Genomic DNA, 24,331 nt, shown 5'->3' with positions numbered 1-24,331 from the left:
TTTTTCTGTCTCTCAGGTGTCTCTAAGTTACTTTGTTTTATTACAGCATCAGAGTTTTCTGTGTACTCTTCAGCTTCCGATTTCAGGAGGACTTCTTCACTTGCCAAATGGCACTGCTCTGAGGGTAAAGAGTCTGAGAGCTGTGCCACACTGCATTGTTGAAGCCTCCTGTAGCTATTAACTAGGGCACATTTAGAAGCAGCAGCAACAACTGGAGTCGCACACTTCTTTTGTGTACCCAGACACCACCAAGTGCAGGAGCACGTGGAGTGCGTTTTTTATTTGCTGCTTTTTGGTGGCATGTCGTGCTGAAGTGACGCCCATTTTTTTCATTCTTCAGTGCATCTTGGCAAACCGGCGAACTTTCACAGTTTTGTTCAACCTGATCTGTTGTGCGAGGTTCGAAGAGGTTGGCTGGTGCTATTTCACTGCTCTCTTCAAGCTTCTGACTGGAGGATCACTTCACATGCCTTGCAGCAATGCTCTGCAGCTGCCATCTCTGGTAACTGCACCATGCTGTGAGCCTTGACTACCTTACAGCTAGAATCTGGGCCCTGCTTACCAGCAGGTGATGGGTGTGGCACATTGGCGGGCACGACCTTTTTCACCTTGTAGTGCACACACACAGAATGCCTGTTTGCTGGTCGCTGAGCCGCAGCACTCATCGAGGGTCTGATGCATGCACTTGCAGTAGTCGCGAGGGCAGAGTATGCGACTGCAGTGTCCAATTCTGCCACCCTTGGTGCCACTTCAGTTTCCTTACTCTGGTGGATGGGGGCAGAAACCAACCTCTGTACAACTGCTGCCCAGGTCTTACTGGCGCTGCAATTTTGGGTGATACTTTTCCAGTGTTTAAATAGTGCGCTGGCCTGGTCACCATAGGAGTGCCGCAGCTTCTCGTGCTTCTTCTGCACCTGGTACTGCCGCCACACCTCCTCCTCGTGGCTTTTGTTGGTGCCCTTGACCGTGGTCGGTTCATGTCACACTCCAAGTACCCCAGGAGTGATGCTGAATACACAACAACTACATGTTCGCTTTACTGCCACTTGCATTATTTTAAAGGGAGTGTGTAAATGTGTGTGTGCAAGTAAAATAAAGCTATCCAATACAAAAACTATGTTCAGTCTTTAAGGAAAAAAGAAGTTTGATATTGTTAAGCTTCGGTATTTCTTTTACTGATTATTTGGCTTATGTATCACTTTATCGTGTTATTTTAAAACAACAAAATGACAGAGCAGTGAATGAATAACACAGTGTAGAAATAGCGAGTACTAAAAGGCAGCATGCCTTGCACACAACTTGATCATTGGTGTCACTTGTGTGAAAATTTACTAAAAATATTTTTACAACAAGCTCACCTAAAGAGCCAGATAACTGAAATATGCCCTCCTTATACTCACCTTCCTGTCCTGCTGTTATAGCTACGACCTGGCAAGGTGACTTTTGCTGACGTTAAGCAGCACTCATTAATGCGTTACTTTTGGGTAGAGGGGGGTATTTACAGTGACTGCTTGGGACATTGAGTAAGGAAGTGAAAGCATGATCTACAAAGAATAAAAAAGTAGGTGCAATTCGTAAAGAAAGCACACTGGCAATGCAAGCATGCAATAACCCGAAAATGTTTAAAATGTAACTCATAAGCATTCTACTCGGACAGTATTATACAATAGAAAACAAAAACAAGCAAGCACTGATAAAGTGAGTCATATGGATATGGATAACCTAGCAATCGGTAGAAGACGAGACGTGCTTGCTTCCCCGTCACGATATAGCGCCGAGCTGTTTGAGCCTAGCGCTACAACCTATAACTAGTGACCCTTCTGCTAGGCGAACACCCCCGTTGCATTTGGTGGAGCTCCTGGGTTTCTCTTCGACATCCTGGAACTCCGCAGTCGAACGCTACCACCAGCTGTGGCAATGGATGAACCAGGACCGTCCCAGGCTACTGCTCCCGTGCCCCCCGCCATCCTCTGTTCTGGAGTCATCCGGCAGCGCGATCCGGCAACATAAAATTAACTTCGTCGTATCTATATATTTAAATATATTGTCTGTGCAAGTTCTTCGCAGTGGAAATGAACCGTTCTCAACGCACGGGGACTGCTTCGTCCCCGCCGCTCCCACCTGCATGTAGGGCACCCCAGCTCGGTGGAATAGTTTTCAATCAATCCCAATGGAAATTCAACAAAAAATGATGTGAAAAAAAAAAACGCCGGTGAGGTAGCCGCCTGTGGTGCTTCTAATGCGCTTGTCATCCTATCATCGCACGTATGCGCCAACTTGCGACTAAGCTCTTAGCCAACACACAATGAAATTTTATCTGAAGAGACAGAGGCAACTCAAAAGAAATGCCGAATGTGGGTAACTCTGGTAACGACACTTTAGGTTGGGGGAGTTGACAACGGCATCGCTTGGGGAGGCCCTGCTGCTCCCCGTGCCCCCATAGTTAATAATGATTTAATTACATGTGAATGATGTTAGATGATTTATTTACATGTGAATGACACCCAAACTAGTTCACCTCATTACTGATTCATCTGAGTGAATCAATAATGAGGTGAACTAGTCTGCGTGACAAATCGATGTTGATGTTTACGGTCGTAACATCGATGGCCGTCGACCACTCCAATGCGCCCGTGATCGGCGACCGTTCACTGAAGTATGTGAACACCAGCCTGATGCGGTCCGACTTGAGGCCTGGAAATACAAGATTTTATTTTTATTCGAGTGTTCTTAGTCTAGGGTTGTTGCTTGGGGTGGTTGGTAATTCACTATAAAAGACTACGTACAGCCCGAAAGACAAGGACTGTAAGAGACGACATACACAGCGCAGTGTATGTAGTCTCTCGCAGTCCTTGCCCTTCATGCTGTGCGTCGTTTTTTATCATGTTTTTTTTTATCATTACCGTTGCCAACAACTTTTTCTAGAAGGAAATGGATCAACGGTCAGGAGACTTTTTCGGTGTAAGGAGACTCCGTTAAAGGGTCCATGAACAACCTCTTGGACTTGGTGAGAAAGCACAGACCCAATGGCTGACATCATGAAGGGTGTTTTGCAGGTCTCCCTACTGTTACTGTGTGAAGTAAATGAAAATCTGCTTGCGATATCATAATTACGTACAATAATAATTACAGCCCATGCTCGGTCACAAGGGTGAATGAGCAAGCAGCACGGCCTTAAAAAATGATAAAATACCCCTTTGTACAAGGTTAAAAAATTGCAGTTACAGCGTGCAAGTACGACTAAGAATAAAAAAAAGAGCAAGTCTTCGAAAGTGTCTATCGCACGGACATCATAAGCTTAGTTCCTAATGTTGCTATCGAGTTCTATGGCAATGAAAATGCAACGTATATTAAGGGCAAGCCGTGGCACAGTTAACATTTATGGTGTAATTAGGAGCATTGCCAATACTTGCTGGGTCTCGATTTGTTTGGATATTAAGAACTTTTGTAGAATATTTCCCCTATATTTTCGGTGGACTAAATATGAAGCCTTGCTTACAGTTGACTAAAATTAGGGGGCAAGTTATTGACCAGGTGTAGACGAAGTTTAAAGCATGTGGAATAATTAGAGCCGCAACAGTAGTAAATTATGTATGCAAGGGCAGTTCACCTCATTACTGATTCATCTGAGTGAATCAATAATGAGGTGAACTAGTCTGCGTGACAAATCGATGTTGATGTTTACGGTCGTAACATCGATGGCCGTCGACCACTCCAATGCGCCCGTGATCGGCGACCGTTCACTGAAGTATGTGAACACCAGCCTGATGCGGTCCGACTTGAGGCCTGGAAATACAAGATTTTATTTTTATTCGAGTGTTCTTAGTCTAGGGTTGTTGCTTGGGGTGGTTGGTAATTCACTATAAAAGACTACGTACAGCCCGAAAGACAAGGACTGTAAGAGACGACATACACAGCGCAGTGTATGTAGTCTCTCGCAGTCCTTGCCCTTCATGCTGTGCGTCGTTTTTTATCATGTTTTTTTTATCATTACCGTTGCCAACAACTTTTTCTAGAAGGAAATGGATCAACGGTCAGGAGACTTTTTCGGTGTAAGGAGACTCCGTTAAAGGGTCCATGAACAACCTCTTGGACTTGGTGAGAAAGCACAGACCCAATGGCTGACATCATGAAGGGTGTTTTGCAGGTCTCCCTACTGTTACTGTGTGAAGTAAATGAAAATCTGCTTGCGATATCATAATTACGTACAATAATAATTACAGCCCATGCTCGGTCACAAGGGTGAATGAGCAAGCAGCACGGCCTTAAAAAATGATAAAATACCCCTTTGTACAAGGTTAAAAAATTGCAGTTACAGCGTGCAAGTACGACTAAGAATAAAAAAAAGAGCAAGTCTTCGAAAGTGTCTATCGCACGGACATCATAAGCTTAGTTCCTAATGTTGCTATCGAGTTCTATGGCAATGAAAATGCAACGTATATTAAGGGCAAGCCGTGGCACAGTTAACATTTATGGTGTAATTAGGAGCATTGCCAATACTTGCTGGGTCTCGATTTGTTTGGATATTAAGAACTTTTGTAGAATATTTCCCCTATATTTTCGGTGGACTAAATATGAAGCCTTGCTTACAGTTGACTAAAATTAGGGGGCAAGTTATTGACCAGGTGTAGACGAAGTTTAAAGCATGTGGAATAATTAGAGCCGCAACAGTAGTAAATTATGTATGCAAGGGCTCTGGAGCGTTCATGATCTAGAGCACCACTGCAGTGCAATGCGCCCAAGACCACGCAGGCAGTGGATTACCCACATTACGAGCTCCGCTCGCTTCTATGTTGGCGCAGTTGGTCATGCGTGTGTTTTGGTACAGAATGACAAACTCTTCTATGGAATCGTATCATATATAGGCAATTCTGTGGAATCATAGATGTTGAAATATGGGTAATCTCTTACTGGTGTCCACGGAGTGTTCTTGGTGGCCAAGAGCCGTCTTCTATTGGCTGGCTGCAGTCGCCTTGGCCAGGTCCGTGATCTTAGTGACGAATTTATGCTCCGATTTTTTTTAACGTAGAGCTGCAGAAGGAATATTGCTTTCAGTCTTTCTGCTGTCTTACAACAAGATGCCACGAGTATATGCACATCTTAGCAATACTTAACATACGTGAGCATATTAAAGAACATAATGAAATAACAAAATTTATGGCGATTTTATTGCTGAACTAAATTTGGCGGCCGCGGAAACTGATGCTTCCGAAGCATTGCATGACCAATGAAAAGAACCATGGAGAGGTGTACGAGGAGCGCTTGTCTGTCGATACTCCCAGGGCACCATCCCGGTGGCATTCTTAAAATTGCTAGTAGATACAGCGGGGCGGGGCGTTTGTTCTTTCGCTTGACGTCTCTGCACAACCGCGAGCAAGAGCGGTTGCGACAGAGAAATTCTATAGTGGAGCCTTTGCTCCTTGAATATGTGACTCTGCCTAGGCAGTAAGGAGGAGGTTTCTTCGCACATGTTGTAGAATTGCCCCCTAGACATGCCGGAATTGCGGAGTGCAGTCGAGTTTGTTTATGCGCTGCCACTGGCTGCCCGCGCGGTGTGGCAGTGGGCATGGACGCTGGGGTCGCTGGCAACCGAATGGCCGACCCTCTGGCAAGGGAGCTTCTTTCCTGCCCCTCAGAGACGGGGCCACAGGAGCCTGACGACCCATACCCCGTCCACCCAGACCCAGTCCAGGCGAAGGCGGCATGATGAGCTGCGCTCCGGAAACATCCCAGAAAATCCTGCGCTTGTTCCAGGGAAGTTCACCCGTGCTGAAGCCACGCCTGCGACGCATCGTCAGGGCGACAGTGACACCAGCCTGCCGCACCAGGATGCGTCTCCAGTCACTTACCGATCCTGCCCAAGGAACCCGCTGCTGGATCGGAAACATACTATAGCACTGCAGGAGAGCCATAGCCACTCTCCCCGCTACTGTGGGGCCTCAGGATTTGGATGCCTGGCACTAGCAAACGCCTCATATTCCAGTCGTTACTTCGATTTCTACAAGACTCAAAATGGTCATATACACCTGAACTGACTTCCTCCTCTGTCCCTACCTTCACCCCAATGGATCCACTTCCAGGGCGCGGGAAGCTTTTATGGTTATTTAATTAAACTCTCACAAGAACAACAATATAGCAACACAACAGCAACAACATTAAGCGACAAAAAGGCAGAAATAGTTGCACTGTGCATGCCAACGCCAGGCCGGTAAATTCCTAATTCCTCTTCAGAAAACACGGGGAAGGTGGGACCGACGTCCGCTCGTGCAGCACTTCCTACATCCAGAGGACGCGCTCTACTCTGGCGCCACCTCGCAGCCATCGTTGCCACAAAGCACGCGTCGTGCGGGGCACTATGCTTTTATTCTCACGCTTTCACCGCACTCTCCCCTCCCCCGCTTTCGTCCTCACGATCTCTGCACTATCGCCACATTTCATTTTCCGCTGCACTCCGTGTCGCTCTTTGAACCTTCGCCGTTGTGCTCGTTCGCTCTGTTACGCTGACACTTGCGCTGCGAGGCCATAAAGAATCAAGTCTATAGATACCGCGCTAATTGTGGGAGCAGCATTCATTGACCGAACTACAGCATTCGGTACTCTGAACCATTTTATTCTTTTGTATGAACTACGGTGACCTACGACATCACTGGTCCATCATGACTAGCTAACTAACCGGTCTCAAGTTGTACATGGCAACGGTCAGCTTTCATCGCCCAACTTTGGTGTTTCTCAAGGTTGTATTATGAGGTCCCTTACACTTCCTCTTGTTCATAAAGAATCTACCCGATGTGCTTACCAGTTACAAGTTCATCTTGTATGCTGATTACACAACCATTTATTCATCTCACTAGTGATTGGCAGTAATGCAAGATCAGCGTAACACCGAACTTTGCAATATCGACAGGTGGTGCTCACTAAAGCACCAAATTATCTTCGAAACAGTCCATCAAAAACATGTTTTGTTTCATAACCTTCAAACAACAATTGCGCCTACTACAGGTGTATCATTAAGTAATCATATCCTACCAATATCTGACAGCGTTACAATTTTGGGTGTCATTTTATACAATCTATATAATACGCATGGTTAGCTCACATCTAAAATAAATTTCATTTGGTACTCACATTATCATCAAAACACGCAGCTATTTTCAACCTCATATCTCATATTCTTCGCTCGTTGCATATCATTGTTACGTACATTGCCATTTATCATACTGTAAGCAGACGCTGCGCAGACATGGTGGCGCGCATGAGCGCACCTCGATGGGCACTCGGTGTTCCAATCAACTAAGAATTTGTGCAGCTTCCACAGTGCTGCAACAAGCCAGCTATCTTACTCCTGAGCGCCGGCGTTACATCCATTGTTTATTTATTTATTTACACAATACTGCAGGCAGCAATGCTGCCCAAGCAGGAGAAGGATTACAAAAGATGCTTTTTCAACATATTTTCAAATGAAACATGAGATGTCCATTAAACAATACGTTCTGCTAAATGATTCCTTTCCTCACTCGTAAGTGGAAAAAATGATTTCTGAAATATTTTAGTGCTTGTAAAGTATGACTGGACTACTTTAGAATGGAAAGTACGCGACGACTTTTGTAGAGCATGGGCATTGTATGTGGCATCCGTTACAGGAAGTACCCCGGCATAAAACACTTTCGTGTTACAATGCACTTGTTGTATGTGGCTACTATTCGCCAGTCATGCAGGCGGAAGACAAAGCCGGTCCGCACCATGCAGCATGGTCAGACTGGATCGTATGAGCGCGAGGACCCACACGGCCCTGTCGGGCACAAAGCAAAACGCTGCGCAATATGCACTACATCTGCATGTAGCTGCGGTCTGCTACGAGCGCAGATACGGCAGGGTGCCCCGACAAGTCCACTGGCTCAGCGCTGTGCTGCTCGCTCATGACAACCGCGTTTGGCTTACGTTTGGCGCGTCGCAGGGACCGAAATCGGGGGCAGTGGCGTCTACATTAACACCCGAATTCAAACGTGAACTGCGCGCCATGGTGACATATAGAAGGTGGTGCCTTGTGAGCACGCCTCGCTCTGTCGTAATTTTGGCAGTGAAAGGCATTGAAGGAGGAGCGGAAGCACCGCGAACGCCGCGTTTGCTTGCCAATAAATCCACTTCTGGTGAAACGCATCGAAGTACTTTTCGTGACAAAGTGTTTATTAAATAGCCTATTTTAACTTCCAATGCTTTTCTCCACTTCTATAAACATGTAAGTGGATCAGGGCCCGCTTAGGTGTCTGCGAATTCGTAAACTTTACGTAAAATTGTTAGAGTTGACATACACTAACAGCTTGTGACAAAAACTGAGAATGTGTGTTCGAATTAACAGAAAGCATTCACTTACACCTTGGTTTGGCTCACGGTTGTTGATCTCCTTGATGTGCTCATCATCCATGCGCAACTCCTCGTACAGGGTAATCTTGTATTCATAGCCTAACACCATCTGGAAAAACATGGTGAGACATATTCAAGCGGGGACATACCTAAAGGGTTCCCGAGCCGCCCCTCGGTTTCGGTGAAAAAAACAATCAGCGGATAGCATACGTTTCTGTGAATACCTCCGCCATGTTTTGCAGTTTTGCATGGCGGGTCGAGTTCACAAGCGGAGCGCGAAGTCGCCTTTCTCTCGAGCGCTCTCTTCTACAGCGATAGCTTTAGGGCCTCGTTACGCTGAAAATCCGGCGTTGGCCGTGCGCCGACCTCGAGCACAAACTTCCGCGCATATGTGCCTCAATCTTTCGCCTACCAACACCGAGGCCCTGCTCGTACACCCTCGTCTTAAAGCGCGCTTCGAGGTTCCTCGTCTCAGTCTACGCGGCGTTTCTCTCCCGTGGGCTCGCAGAGTTCGGTACCTTGACGTCCTTATAGACCACCGCCTTAGCTTCAGGCCGGCTGTGATCGCTGTATGTATGTATGTATGTATGTATGTATGTATGTATGTATGTATGTATGTATGTATGTATGTATGTATGTATGTATGTGTGTGTGTATGTATGTATGTGTGTGTGTGTATGTATGTGTGTATGTATGTATGTATGTATGTGTATGTATGTGTGTATGTATACTACACCTGTACGAAGTTTCCAAAAATTACCTTGCGTCTAAACGGCGTGAAATATACGAAAGTATACCTCGACTATCGCAATGTCACGCCCGTGCACCTGCGCAATAGGCAGCAGCGCAAAATTTGAACAAAGTTTAGCGCTCGTTTTCTACCGGAATTTTCCCACCGAATTAATGAAATATAATATTGAAGCAATGTCTCACACCTGCCTGGACCGAGTGCTGCACTTTAGTGCCTTTAAGGGCCCCTAAACAACCTCTGACATTTTTTTTTTACATTTCAAACAAACGCAAGCATCGCGTAGAGAAACAGGAAGTGGCCGGTGTTTTTCATTTTTCTTGTATCAAATGCCCGTAACTGCTATTACTGCGCCATTACAGTATTTCTTTTAGGCAATGTATTTGTCGTAGACTAGCACACATCAGCCACTGTGCAACTAATTTTCTAGCTCAGAATGGATTAGGAGCCTCTTAATAAGCGGAGATGGTATGGTGAATAGGTCACGCTCGTTTTATCGTTTTCTTGAGCAAGCTACTGTCTACGTTAGTCAGAAATATTGTGTGCAGAGTGGGGGATCTCCCTTAGTTTAACACTTCACATCTATTTCGGCGCAGAACTTTTAATGTAATGCGTAATTATCAACCAAATTTTAGACAAAGTATTAGATTTATCCTTTCTGACAAATTATTATGAGGACGACAACTTAAATTGGCAGGCACATTCTACATAACACAGTATTCAAACGAAAGCTTTTAAAATTTTGGTTCGTACAGGCATCATTGCAGAAAAAAAAAGTTTTTTTTTTCGCCAATATGACTTAAAATGTTTCATAGTTACACTTTCAGATTGTTGGCAACAGAATGCACTATAAGCTGTAAATGTTTCACTATACAATCTGGCGAGTACATCTTTCAGAAAAGGTACATAAAAGAGATACAAAACGAAAAAATTGCATTTTGCGAAAAAAAAAAAACACGTCCACCGGTTACCACAAGGGTTGGAAAGTTCTAACAGAATGGTATTTTTTAGTATTCATTCCCATCACCCCAAAGCTTTTCACCAGTACCTCTTTCTTTCTTGGTCGCAACTTTCTCCCGTTGGAACAGCAGGATTGCAGAAGCCCTCTCCTCTGCAGCAGAAGAGCAGCAGAACTGCAGGAGCCCAGGAGCGGCAGATCTTGTGGAATGCGCGTCGCTCTATGCCTGCAGTGATATATTTAGCGTCCTGTAACGCAGAAAATCCGGCGTTGGCCGTGCGCCGAGCTCAAGCACAAGTTTCCGTATATATTTAGGTATGTTTATGCCATATGCCCCACCTTGCTATATGACATGCGGCATGTGCGGGTTATGTTGTCACTTCATTCAATCACTAACGTTGCTCATACCCGCGTCAGCTGTGTGTGTGTGGGGGGGGGGGGGGGGCGTGGTCGCTTCGAGTCTGGCTTTTGTACAGCACCTCTCGAGGGATCAAATACATGAATAATAACTGCATTGCCATTGCCGAAGATGCTGCAAACAAATTATGATCGCTACGCACTGTCAAGACAAGTAAAATATGTATTTTTTCATAAAAGAATATATTCTTATGTCCTAAAAATTGTGCCGAAAATACCTGATATCAATGATTCCATGTTGTTTGTCTATTTATTAAGAAGTAAAATATCACACGAACTTTAGAACTATATCAGTGCGAAACCAGCAAAGCAGTGCATGTCACTGATATGATAAATGTAAAGGCCGTGAAATAAACAAGTTGAGGACAAATATGTTAATGATACTTTGTCATTTGAAAGACTTGTTTATATTTTTGTACCTATGCAACCGCCAGGAATATATCTCAGTGACGCTGTCCTTCATTCCAATGTACTGCGCAGGAGCAGCTGTCACCGGTTGCGTATTGTAATTGCACCGAAATCGTAGTCGCAACAGAGATCACATATAAAAATCAGCAGTTCTGCAAAATATACATTAGAAATTCGAAGTACAATGGATTACACAAATGCGAAGATAAAGATTGATAAAAAGCAATAAAGTGTCACTGGAAACAAAGTTCACTGCATGTATTCACAAAATCTCGCAACAAGATATTTAAATATACGTATAAGCAACCAATAAATATACGTATCTAAGCCGAAAAGCTGAATCACTTTCCATGTAAACACTTGAGCTGGACCCTCCGACAAGCTTGATATTAGGCTTGTTTAAGGTTTTGATATTAGGCTGACAAGCCTTTGTCCGCGCTTTTTTTCATTGACCGAACTACAGCATTCGGTACTCTGAAGCATTCTATTCTTTTGTATAACCTATAGTGACCTACGGCATCACTGGTCCTTCATGGGTAGCTAACTAATCGGTCTCAAGTTGTACATGGCAACGGTCAGCTTTCATCAGCTAACTTTATCAACTTCAACATGTTTTGTTTCAAAGCCTTCAAACAATTCCGCCTACTACAGGTGTATCATTAAGTAATCATATCCTACCAATATCTGACAGCGTTACAATTTTGGGTGCCATTTTATACAAGCTATATAATACGCATGGTTAGCTCACTTCTAAAATAAATTTCATTTTGTACTCACATCATCATCAAAACACGCAGCTATTTTCAACCTCATATCTCATATTCTTCGCTCGTTGCATATCATTGTTACGTACATCGCCATTTATCATACTGTAAGCAGACGCTGCGCAGACACGGTGGCGCGCATGAGCACACCTCGATGGGCACTCGGCGTTCCAATCAACTCAAAATTTGTGCAGCTTCCACAGTGCTGCAACAAGCCAGCTATTTTACTCCTGAGCGCCAGCGTTACATCCAGTGTTTATTTATTTATTTACACAATACTGCAGGCAGCAATGCTGCCCAAGCAGGAGAAGGATTACAAAAGATGCTTTTTCAACATATTTTCAAGTGAAACATGAGATGTCCATTCAACAATACGTTCTGCTAAATGATTCCATTCTTCGCTCGTAAGTGGAAAAAAATGATTTCTGAAAGATTTTAGTGCTTGCAAAGTATGACTGGACTACTTTAGAATGAAAAATATGCGACGACCTTTGTAGAGCATGGGCAATATATGTGGCATCTGTTACAGGAAGTACCCCGGCGTAAAACACTTTCGTGTTACAATGCACTTGTATGTGGCTGCTATTCGCCAATCACGCAGGCGGAGGACAAAGCCGGTCTGCACCGCGCAGCATGGTCTGACTGGATCGTATGAGTGCGAGGACTCACGCGGGCCCTGTCGGGCACAAAGCAAACGCTGCGCAATATGCACTACATCTGCGTGTAGCTGCGGTCTGCTACGTAGCGCAGATACGGCAGGGTGCCCCGACAAGTCCACTGGCTCAGCGCTGTGCTGCTCGCTCATGACAAGCGCGTTTGGCTTACGTTTGGCGCGTCGGAGCTGCCAAAATCGGGGGCCGTGGCGTCTACAATACCATCCAAAATCGCATGTGAACTGCGCGCCACTGTTACATACAGAAGGCGGTGCCTTGTGAGCACGCCCCGCTCTGTCGTAACCTTGGCAGTGAAAGGCATTGAAGGAGGAGCGGAAGCACCGCGAACGCCGCGTTTGATTGCCAATAAATCCACTTCTGGTGAAACGAATCGAAATACTTTTCGCGACAAAGTGTTTATTCAATAGCCTATTTTAAGTTTTAAGGCTTTTTTCCACTTCGATAAACATGCAAGTGGAACAGGGCCCACTTAGGTGCCTCCGAATTCGTAAATGTTACGTAATACTGGTAGAGTTGACATATACACTAACAGCTTGTGACAAAAACTGAGAAAGTGTATTCGAATGAACAGAAAGCATTCACTTACCTCTTGGGTGGCCTCCTTGTCATTGATTTGGTTGATGTGTTCATCATCAGGTCTGATTTCTTCTTGGAGTGTTATCGTATATTCATAGCCCAAATGCATCTTCTAGCGTACTGGAAAAACATGGTGAGACATATTCAAGCCGGGACATACCTAAAGGGTTCCTGAGCCTCCCCTAGGGCTCGCTGAAGAAACAGTCCGCGGATAGCATACGCTTCTGTGAATTCCTCAGCCATGTTTTGAAGTTTTGCGCGGCGCGTGCATGGAGTTCACAAGCCGGGCGCGAAGTCGCCTTTCTCTCAAGCGCTCTCTTTTACAGCGATAGCTTTAGGGCCTCGTGACGCCGAAAACCCGGCGTTGGCCGTGCGCCGACCTCGAGCACAAATTTCCGTACATATTTAGGTATATTTATGTCATATCCCACGCCTTGTTATATGACATGCGGCATGTGCGAGGTATATATTATTATTATGGGGTTTTACGTGCCAAAACCACTTCTGATTATGAGGCACGCCGTAGTGGAGGGCTCCGGAAATTTCGACCACCTGGGGTTCTTTAACGTGCAACTAAATCTAAGTACACGGGTGTTTTCGCATTTCGCCCCCATCGAAATGCGGCCGCCGTGGCCGGGATTCGATCCCGCGACCTCATGCTCAGCAGCCCAACACCATAGCCACTGAGCATGTGCGAGGTATATTGCCGCATCATTCTAGTACTAACGTTGCTCATACCTGGTCTTACATTCTGGCAAAGTTACTCGTCGGAATTTTGAGAACGATAGTCAAGACACCAATGTCGTAAAAACAAAAAAAAACTATCAGCGCATGCTTTTAAAGCGAAGCTTTCTTCGCCTCTTTCTGCGACTTCCCGCTGCTGCAACACTGCTGCTGCGGTCTTGCATGCCGCCTTAACGCCGGCCACGTCGAGACGCAGTTCAGACGCACGCCTTGAACTAACGCCGGCCGCGTTGGGACGTCGCTGATGTGAGGCCTTGTCAGGAAATCATGAAAGGCATACACCGTCGGCGTTCTGTTTCTCGACAGATGTTTATGAGTTGTAACTTTCAAAATTCCGAGGAATAACTCTGTAAAGAATGTAAGACAAGTTATGCGCCACGTGGAGTGCCTGCGTGGTTGTGGTTCAGACTGATTATTCGCCTAGCGATGCCCGCGGCGTCGACAGCGGATTTTTCGGGACAATGGCCCGAAAAATCATACATTAAGAAAAATATACATCAACAGCTTGTGACAAAAACCAAGGAAGTGTATTTGAATTAACAGAAAGCAATCACTTACTGCGTTGTGGTGTGCTTCGTTCAGTTGATCAACCTTCTGCTGGCTTGGCACAATGAGCCTCAGGCAGTCCACTGCAAAAACGTCTCCTGCTTGGGTCATATTGGAGAACCTGCGGGGCGGTGGTTCACACTGATTATTTGCCTATAGCGATGCCCGCGGCGTCGACAGCGGATTTTTCGGGACAATGGGCCGTTAGCGTAGATGACAGGAGTGTGGCACAAAGACGCCTCAGAAAGCTCGTGTCAACATTTACGCCGCATCGCCGGTGCACAATGCCCTCTGGACGCCGTAACTATAGGCGCGACCCCCCACAAATGAAGTGCGGGAGGTGCCGCGATTGTCTCCGTGCTCACTGCAGCAGCAAGGACAGCGAAGGGAGCAGGCGGAGAGAATGTTAGCGAAGAAATAGAGAGAAAGCTGGCAGTCCTGCGACATACAACGCTAGCTAACCCACAATGGCGCCAAAGCGTGCACTCAACGCCGAGGAGACGAAGGCTCGCAGAAAGCGTCGAGTGGAGCAGCCGGGGTAACATTGCACATCACGTCACGACTGTCGTATGCGGTCGAGATATCACCGCCAATCAACGCAAACAACAGAGAAAGCTTCGCTTACATCGATTCCCTCATTGCGTGGGATATGCATATTTTTACCGTCCAACTTCTCATACTTAAATTTTAAATGTGCGAAACAATAACAATCAAAACTTTATTGGCACGGCTGTGCACTGTGTCCGGGGCCCGCCCACGAAAGAGGCCACATTTTTCAACGGGATCCTGTTTCTCACTCTCTTCTGGACGCTTTATTTCGTAATATAAAGGATTCCTATACGCTGCTGCTATTGGCCAATAGCTAACGTCAACCAACAAGAGTGTTTGGATCTGTGAGCTTCTTCCTACTGTTAATGTGCATATTTCTTGACAAAATTCAATAAGCAGGCTGAAGTAAGCGAAGCTGTGTTTTGAAATTTCGATGATAATTACGTACTTCCGGAAGAAGCCGACTATCGTCTGCTCACGCTCTGCCGTGGCCGCATTCATTAAAGTTTGGCCACCCGGCTTATCGGTGTCGTAGCCCTCGGGGCTCGCTAATTTCGACTACTTTTGAAGAACGCTCAACTAGCCTCGAACCAAGCGAACCCCGTATTCAGAAATGCAACTTGACTTGAAGCTCATGCTTGACTTGATATAAATGACGCCTGGTGCGAACTCGCCGAAGACGCCCATTGCGTTTATTTTGGTGCGTTAACGACAGGCGTCGTTTAAATCAAGTCAAGCGTGTGCTTCAAATTGAGATGCATTTCTGAATACGGGGGTTAAGGTCAGGCTTCAAGCACGCTGGCCAGCGCGCGTTCACTATTATAACCATTCCTGGCTGGACGCGTTCGCCGCTTCAAAAACTGCGCCGGTTGGATGCGGCTAGTGTACGTCGGTCAAGCTTGGGAAGGACACAGCTGGTCCGCGTCACGCACTGGAGCGTGTTAGCCCGAGCACGCGTTCAAGCCTTGTCGTGCACAATGCAGACGCTGCGCAACGCGCGCTTCCGTCGCAATTTGCATGTCGCCGCGGTCGGCAACGTAGCGCTGATACCGCGGCCGCCGCGGGATTCCCCGACGAATCCGCTGGCACAGCCCAGTGCGACTCGCTCTGGACTTTGGCTCACGTTTCGCGCGTCGCAGGCGCCAGCCAAAATCGGAAATGGTGGCGTCCACGTTAACCTCCGCAACCAAATTTCAACTGCGTGCCACGGTGAACCTGAGAAGGCCGGTACGTTATAGGGACGCCCCGCTCCGCCGTACTTTTCGCAGTGCAAGGCATTGAAGAAGGAGCGGAAGCAGGGCTAAGGCAGTGTTTGATTGCCAGTAAGCTCCTTCATCATAGCAATACTACTATGGAGGGCCTTTAGTTCTCGCCTGCACCTCTGACCGCAGGCTCCGCCCCTTAAAGGTATCTCTGCGGTATAACACTATGAGGGATGTGGAGGATTGGAATCCCCAGCAACGATGATGCTGTTTCGCTTCGTTATGTCTAAACTTTTGCGGAACAGGGCCCCGAAACGCTGCCGCTCTCCCGGCGAACTGCATAGGTTTAGGGCACAGAGGCTGCGCTCACTTTTCGTGGTTGGTGTTAATTTCAGTGAGGACGTGTTCTCTGTGACACACCGCGACATCATGTGCGAAAAAGTCGCAGTTCTGCCCAAAAGGCGAAGCAACAATTGCGATAGCAAATTAGTATATATCGCTATATTAGGTAAGTATAGTAGATTTATCGGCCGTATAAACTTGTAAACGCTGGCTTACTAACCATAAATTAACAAGCACGGCGTCAGATGTTTTTTTTTCTTGTTTTCATGTCGCGTTGCATTCGAAGTCTTTTATTTTCTTTATTTCGCTTGAATGGAAATTCGACCCTCCCGTTACCATCGTGGTAGCGTTACGTTCGACTAAATACAGTATGTAACGCTAGCGAGGAATCTACCGAGTTGGGGATGATGGCCATGAATTTTCTGAGCTTTCTACAATAACGGGAAGAGAATCTGTCAGCTGCTCAGCGTCGTGTCTGCGCATCCCCGTAAGGGGATGAGATAGCAATCTGCGAGCTAGCGTTGGAACTCGCCACAGTGCTGAAAAGCTGAATCATTTGGGATGTAAACACTTGAGCTAGACCCTCCGACAGGCTCGACATTAATCGTTCCATATCTTTTGTCGGCGCTTTTTCGACCGCTACCGCAGTAGCATCGGAAAGGGCTGAGCCTGCACCACGGTGTAAGACATGCACTCTCTACACTCCGTTTCAGACATCAGGGGCAACGCTCTGCTAGCTACGCAAGAAGTTCGGTGACGAGAACGTATCACTACGCGCCTTGCGTCCGTGCCTCTCTGCGCGCCGAAGGCGTATGCTCGCGCGAGCTTGCACGTGAGGCAAAAATAAAAAAAGAAACGCAATGAAAAAACAAATTGAGCTAAAACAACGCATGAGACAACCGTATACGACAGTTTGTTCCTAAGAAATAAAACGTTTTTGATACAACACTCAGCTTATACCAAGAACAGTTCCGCACAATTACGGTCAAGCATACAGCGTCGCACCCGAGCGTCTGGGACGACGACGCATTGTGGTTGGCGGAGACGCTTCTTCCTGGTGAAAGATTCCGGCCAACGCGGCGTTGGTTAGACTTTTATAGCAATTCAAGGATATGCTGCATGACGACATTCGCTATCACCCAGGTGGCGTAATCGCACCTGACCAACGACCAGGGAAACGCTAAAGTCTCTCGTGCTTGGAAGAGAAGTTTCAAATCACGGAGAGCACCGATGCCGTTTGGACGCTTCCCGTTTGCACTGGAGTAACATTTTGAACTGGCGATGCGCCTTGTTTCTTCTTCCGTCGAACGGTAGTCAGGTGTCCCTTGATGCGACAAAAGTTGCAAGTTTTGTTCCTGACCGGACAATTTCTGAAGACGCAAGTGCCACAAGCCACCACAATGGTAACATGGACCGATTTGATGCGTATAGAACATGAGCGATTTTCATTCTGCCGATTGTCCCTGGTTCGAACGCCGTCCCGCTGACGCGTCGGGCAGGCAGGCGTTCGGGAACGCTCGGCCGCCTTGAGTACGCCGGTCCATCCTGCCGGGTGGGAGGCCATGGCAATCTTGACCCGAACGGCGCGCCGTCCATCTTGCGCCGCTCCGACCGGCTTAACGCTCTCGGCGTCGCCGAACGCTTGGTCGGCGTTCGGCGTCGCCTCCGATTCTCGGCCGTTTCTTCGGCTTTATCCAAGGTCAGATGTTCGATGCGAGCCAAAAACTTGGGCGATATGTGGTTGGCGATTCCATTATTTGATCTCGGATCTGGTCGTGGTACGTAGGATCGAATTTGGAAGCGAGCCATTTCTCCTTGAGGGCAGTGACGTGTTCCATGAAACGCTCACACGGCAGTTGCTTCGGCTTGTGAACGGATGTCTCTGCGTCAGGAGTTGCCGAGAATAACCGATGCTAGAGTTTCAGCACCTCCTCGTACTTGCTCGTCGTGGCCGTTGCCTCCGTAGTCGCCGTACTGGGCGTCTGGGCCGCATTTCGTCATCCCGTTGCAGCGGTACACTGTAAACGGAAATAACTCCGACGTGGGAGTATAACGCTTGTCCGACCCCCCGGTTCGGAGTTTATTATGCTCCGTATGATCGGAGTAGAATTTTTACTCCGTGCGAGCGGAATTTTCGCGTGGAATTATGGGAGGTATTTTTTCTATCTTTTCCTTCTTTTTTGCTTTGCAATGGACGGAGTTTTTTTTAGGTGCAAAGAGGCATCGCGTCAGTTTGCGCGAACATCTTTACATGCAGAGGCTGCTGGTCAAATTTCGAAATATGCACACGAGACCGCGTCAAATTCGACGAAACAAGTCAATGAAAGCACATATATCATGACATACATAAACAGTTCAGAAACGCCCAATGCAGAAACTTGAAAGACATCCCACGTACACGCGATACCCAAGAAGCAACGGTGCCAGTATATATAGCCACGATACTGTGTGCCTCGAAACCGCCTAGGGAGCAGCTGTGCTTCTTTCAGAATTACGACTCCCATGCTCGTTCATACGAGATGTGCCTCTCTGATATTAACAGAATACCTTAATCAACACAAAACTGTTAATTCAGAACAGTGAGAGAAAAAAGTTAATGGCGTAAATTTTCACAATTAGCATGCCATTCTGAGTGCTGGAGCGACTTCGCACACTGCCGGCGTTCGCGGCCAAAAAGTAGTGCGTTAGTTACAGTAAGCAAGAAAAATGTAAGTGCGTCTGCTTCATAGCAAAATTAAATTTTTGCGATATAGTGGTAGCGTAGCAACAAATTATTACGTGTGAGCATGACCCGCAGCAGCCGACGTAACACCGAAAAATGCGCAGTCATACATATTATACACCGCACTACTTGCTCCGCGTCCAAGCAATATCTCTCGGTTGTGAAAAGGAGCTACATAGCTGATCTGTCGAGTGAATGCTTAAACTCGGAGCGAGCAGGCATGCGTCTAAATCAGTGTCTCGGATAGAGCGTAATGTTAATGCAATATCGGAAGCAACGACGTGACCAAAACCTATATGCGCGATAACAATTCGATGCACATCACTCAATGAGAAGCTTTATTTACAGTACGCATACTTATGTCCTACCGTTTTTCTTCGGGTGAAAATATCCGTTCGCAGATACATAAAAACAGTTGCTTGCACTCCGATCTTTCTCACTGGCAACACAGCACCGCAACGAACTTGGGGTACGCCATACATGTGCGACTAGCACGGACGTCGTCGCTCGAACAGTGGCTGCTGTTGCCATTGCTACGCGGTCCTTTCAAACATTACACCAGACGTTGTCAGCATGTCCCCAAAAGGACATAAAAGTCGCATTTCACGTACTGAACAACACAAGCCAGGGTCACGGAGCACGAAAACACAGTCAGAACCTGAGCCGACATCACGAGCCAGTGAGCAGCTTCGAGGTATTCCTAAGCCTTTTTCCGCACTTGAAAACGTTGCTCTTGCATTCATCGTTGTCAGCAAAGTGATCAGAGCAAACGTACTTAAATCTGAGAAACAGCGAGCTTCAGGCATGCCTATAACACTTTCTGGAAGGAAATGCGGGAAACAAATTGACGAAACGCTGTCACGGAACGACACTTCACAAATGTAAACAAACCGTCAGCCCTGAGCACTGCCGACTCTGCCGAATGCGCCCGGTCGCTGGCGAGGCGCACAGCCTCATGGGAAGAGCCACGTGACCAAGCTCTTTCGGCGGAGGGGAGTTTTTATAACTCCCTGTCGGAGTTTCACGGGAGAACAAGATTTTTAAGCGGAGTAAAATCGCGTCATGTCGCCCTAATACTCCCGCAGCCAGCCAGCGGAGTGAAACGAGGGAATGGCGCTGTTTTGCTCCCATACATCGGAGTAAATACTTGAGGAGGGGAGGTTTTAGGGTACATCACCTGTTAAAAACTCCCAGATGGGTTTATTTTCGTTTACAGTGTACTTGTCGGCTGTGCCTCAGCCTGTTTTGTCGGCTTCGGCTTTATCCAAGGTCAAATGTTCGCCGTAAGCCAAAAAATTGGCTGTGGCTTAGGTAAGGTTAAGCCCAGGATGCGAAGCATACTAGCCTTTATTTTAGTTGTTGAACCACTGTTTAGCCTGGTGAACTGCTGTTGCTTGGCTATATTTGGTTCGGCTAGACGAAGAAACAACTCATGCATTACTTCTTCGCCTTCAAGAGTGGAACGCGACAGCGTTCCCGTCGACCCGCCAAGGGGTGTAAGACAATGGGCTACAGGGCAGCGACTACGCGCCCCGCATTGGACGCGGTGAGCGTCGAGCAAAGCAGCGTTCGGCGCGGCAACGAAATGTGCGCCTGAGCAAGAGACGCACGCCTTAGAAACAGCGCGTTTCTAAGGCAACACCGCATTCACTAGAGGCGCTTTTGTACCGCTTTGAAGCGTTGTACTCGTGGCTCAGTGGTAGCGTCTCCGTCCCACACTCCGGAGACCCTGGTTCGATTCCCACCCAGCCCGTCTTGCAAGAGTTGAGCCAAAGCCACTTCTCCTCTGTCGTGACGTCACGGTGTCACGTGATTTCATGGTCACCGCCGCGCCTGAGGAGCTGGGTTGAGCCCTCCACTTCTCCTCTGTCGTGACGTCACGGTGTCACGTGATTTCATGGTCACCGCCGTGCCTGAGGAGCTGGGTTGAGCCCTCCACTTCTCCTCTGTCGTGACGTCACGGTGTCACGTGATTTCATGGTCACCGCCGCGCCTGAGGAGCTGGGTTGAGCCCTCGTAATATGCTTCGCATAAAAAATGTTTCTATACGTGGGTTTGCGATTCCATGAGTTATTTTCTCTCGGATCCGGTCGTTGTACGTAGCATAGGATCTTCAAGCGAGCGACTCCTCCTTGAGGGCCGTAACGTATTCCACGAAACGCTCACCTGGCAGTTGATTTCGGCTTGCGAACAGATGTCTCCGCGCCAGGACATTTGTAGTTTCCGAGATTAGCCGATCCACGAGTTGATGCTCGACGCTGGTCCTCCCATTCGCCCCGGCCGGGCGCTTTAATGTGCACCTGGAAACTTTTCTTCCATCTGTACGAAGGAATCGGAGGAGTGCCAGGTAATTCGAGAAACGGAGGAATGTTCAAAAAGACGCCATTCTGTAGCGTTACAAGCAGAAGTAGGCGTAGGGAAATCAAAGGAAGAAAACAATATGGCCTTGCCAAAGATGGCCGTAGACGAAGAAAAGGTCTAGGCCGAATCCAGCTGAAGCATTCGGACAAACTCCCAACGCATGCGAGGAAATAGGAGAGAAGTGACGTAGATAAGTAACGTTGTCAGGTAACTTGAGACGCGGCAGGTTCTTGTGAATCCTCGTCGCCATTCTGTACCGTCGCACCGGAAGCCGGCCGACGGTGGGGCCTAGCGTCTGGGCGGACGCCGCAGCGAGGTTCGCGGAGACGCTTGGAGTCTGGTCAACGTGGCGTTTATTCGGCTCGTATAGCATTTGAAAGACATGTCGCATCATGCCGCTGACTATCACGCAGGTGGCGTGATCACACCTCATTGGCCATCATGTGATCATTGCAGATAATAGCTAGAGCTACTTTTGACGCCAGAGTACAGCACGACACAAGAAAGAACAACAAAATATTTTTATGTGCGGACGCAGCCACTGCAGAAAAGTATCACTAGCCTCGACAGCGTTGCACCCGATTTTCTGAAACGGAGTATATATGTGAGGACACTCTCGAGACGCGATCTACCGGATAACGTAGCAACAACGCGCGGCCAAGAACGCGCGGTGACGGCAGCGGATACCTATCGACGGGACGACGCTTAATTATTGCCAAGAATCAAGCTCAGGCCACCCAACGCGTACACAAACGCCCCAGAGTTGCAGCGCTTACCTTGACTCCTCTCGAAGTAGCGTCCAGTGGGCAGCGCAGAAACAGACGTCCACGAGCTTGAGCGCCCAACACAGGAATGGTTCATTGCGGCAATGGGTCCTCTCCTCCAAGTAGCGTCGAGCGGACAGCGAGGAGCAAGACGTCCAGGAACTCGAGCGCCGAACAGAGGAATGGTTCGCTGAGGCAATGGGGGCTTACCTCGAGGGCTCGTTCCACGCGACCCCGTGCAAAGCCACACACACAAAAAAAATGTAAGGCCACCGCATCACCTCCTCTCCCCTGTTAATACGTCACGAGAGTCGGATATGGTAGCGGTGGATGGGGGAGCGCTGCGTTTCTAGAACGCGGCGCGCGTTCTGAAAAACAAATTTTCTCCGTGGTTAGAACGCTAGAGCGGCAACGCAAGGAGCATTTGCTTGGTGGCTTTGGTGGGGCATGCTGTACCGTAAACGCGATTGTTTTTATTCGATTGTGCGTGGTTCGTCGCATAGAGTTTCCTACAAAAATTACTAGAGGGAACTCTGGCGCTGCAGTCCTTGTCCTACCATGGGAATGATGGGAAGTACATGGATTTGCCTGATCTTCGTGCTTGTGGATTCAAACGTTCTTGTGGATTTGTATATTACGCCATATAAATTTTATTGTCGTATATTTCAGCGCAATCTATATTCTTCGAAGTGCAGAAGACGCTGGGAGCGCGTACAATTGCTATTAATTGCAACAATTGAGCTTGTCCAGGTGGCCAAATCGAAACGCGCCAAGCGTCTCAAGGCACTGGCATGCCCGCGATAAATTCATAAGGGCGTTTCATTCGCTTGTGCATACATGCGTTCGTGGCTTAATGGTTTCAATATCAGGCTTCTGTGCTAGAGTCCGGCGCTGTGTTCTAATCCTGCCGTCCGACAATTTTAATGATGTTTATTTAATTATTTATTACGCAATAAACTGTTGAAAATGACGAGTTTGTAAAGTCACAAAGCCGTTTGAAGCCAGAAAGATGAAGTTTAGGCAAATCCATGTACTTCCCATAATTCCCATGCTAGGACAACCGCTCCCATTGCAGCTCTCGTAGACACTAGCGCCAGAGTTCCCTCTAGTAATTCTTGTTGAAACTCTATGGTTCGTCGTACACGGAAGCGCAACCATGCCTGGCTGTACTTGCGCACGAAACTGCAAGTCCAATTATGACGGAGGACAAAGTGTCCGAGTGCACAAGTTCCCATCTGACCGAGCCACTATAGTGGAAGCATGGACGAGAGCAGTTCCTCGGAAGCACTTCTCGCCAACGAAGTACACAGTGGTAAGTATTTTTTCTCTCTATTGTTATTCTGGGTTTCCAGACGAATAGGTTTCGTCAGCATAGTGCGCAATGCATTCGTGCACGCGTGCACAATAGATGGGTCTCTGCACCTTTCGACGCGCTTGTAAATTCAACAATTTCGTCGAGCTTCATACCTGTAACGGCTTGTTTTTTTTAGAGCGCAGCTCTTTGGCGTCCGTTCCTGGGTTTCGCGTCGTCGTCGGCGTTGTCGTCGGCCTCGTAACCAGCTCCGCCTAGCAGCGCTAGCAGCGACCGACTGATACCGCTGGATGCCGCTGACGCCGCTAGAGAGTCAAGATAACGTGACTGCATAGAACACCGTCGCCGCCATGCAGAAAGAGGAGGAAAGGGTCCCCCCCCCCCCCCCCTGTTCTTGTGTGGCGGATAGGGTGCTCTTCAGTTGCCGACGCGCCGGTTATTTCACGTAGGCCCCGGCACGTCGACGAATACGTGACCACCTTCCCACGGCTAGACCTGGTTCTTAGCGCTGCGGAAGCGAGGGTATCATATTGTTTGTGTCGGCATCGGCGGCGTTGTCCCTGAAACCAACTCCGCAGCTGGGGTTGACTCACTATCGGCGTCAGCGGCATCAGTCAGTCGCTGCTATCTCTTCCCTCCTCCCTTTATCGTGTTGTCCGCTTGCTGCGCGCGCTTCTGCCCCCATCGTTTGCCGCTGGTTGTACACGCCGCCCCCCTCCCCCCTCTTCCTGCGAGTCTCCGGTTGTCAAAGCGCCGGCTCGAACTTAATTCCTTTCTTCGCTCCTCCTCCAATGCAACCCCTGTGCGGTGGCAATCAGAGAGCCAGATCGGTGGCGGCGGATCTGTATATGTGCACCGCCCGAGCCGAAATTGCCGCTGCCGT

General features: G+C 47.8%; 1 long non-coding RNA gene across 3 annotated transcripts; it reads right to left on the bottom strand.

Annotated features, from left to right (window-relative positions):
* Positions 1–261: 261 nt before the first annotated feature.
* LOC139056207 (uncharacterized) lies at positions 262–22,403 on the bottom strand. 3 transcript variants are annotated; one of them, XR_011512215.1, is made up of 7 exons: positions 22,149–22,401; positions 14,209–14,317; positions 12,917–13,026; positions 10,158–10,293; positions 8,372–8,470; positions 4,912–5,031; positions 262–3,786 (listed from the first exon to the last, which is right to left on the bottom strand). It is a non-coding gene; the product is annotated as an uncharacterized lncRNA (long non-coding RNA). The 3 variants fall into 3 exon arrangements; XR_011512214.1 differs by having other exon boundaries at positions 264–5,031; positions 10,158–10,315; positions 22,149–22,403; XR_011512213.1 differs by having other exon boundaries at positions 264–5,031.
* Between the last annotated feature and the right edge of the window lie 1,928 nt (positions 22,404–24,331).

The sequence above is a fragment of the Dermacentor albipictus genome, chromosome 2 (genome assembly GCF_038994185.2).
Source record: "Dermacentor albipictus isolate Rhodes 1998 colony chromosome 2, USDA_Dalb.pri_finalv2, whole genome shotgun sequence".
NCBI lineage: Eukaryota > Metazoa > Arthropoda > Arachnida > Ixodida > Ixodidae > Dermacentor > Dermacentor albipictus.
Note: the sequence above shows the minus strand (reverse complement) of the source record. Positions and strands in the feature narration are given on the sequence as shown.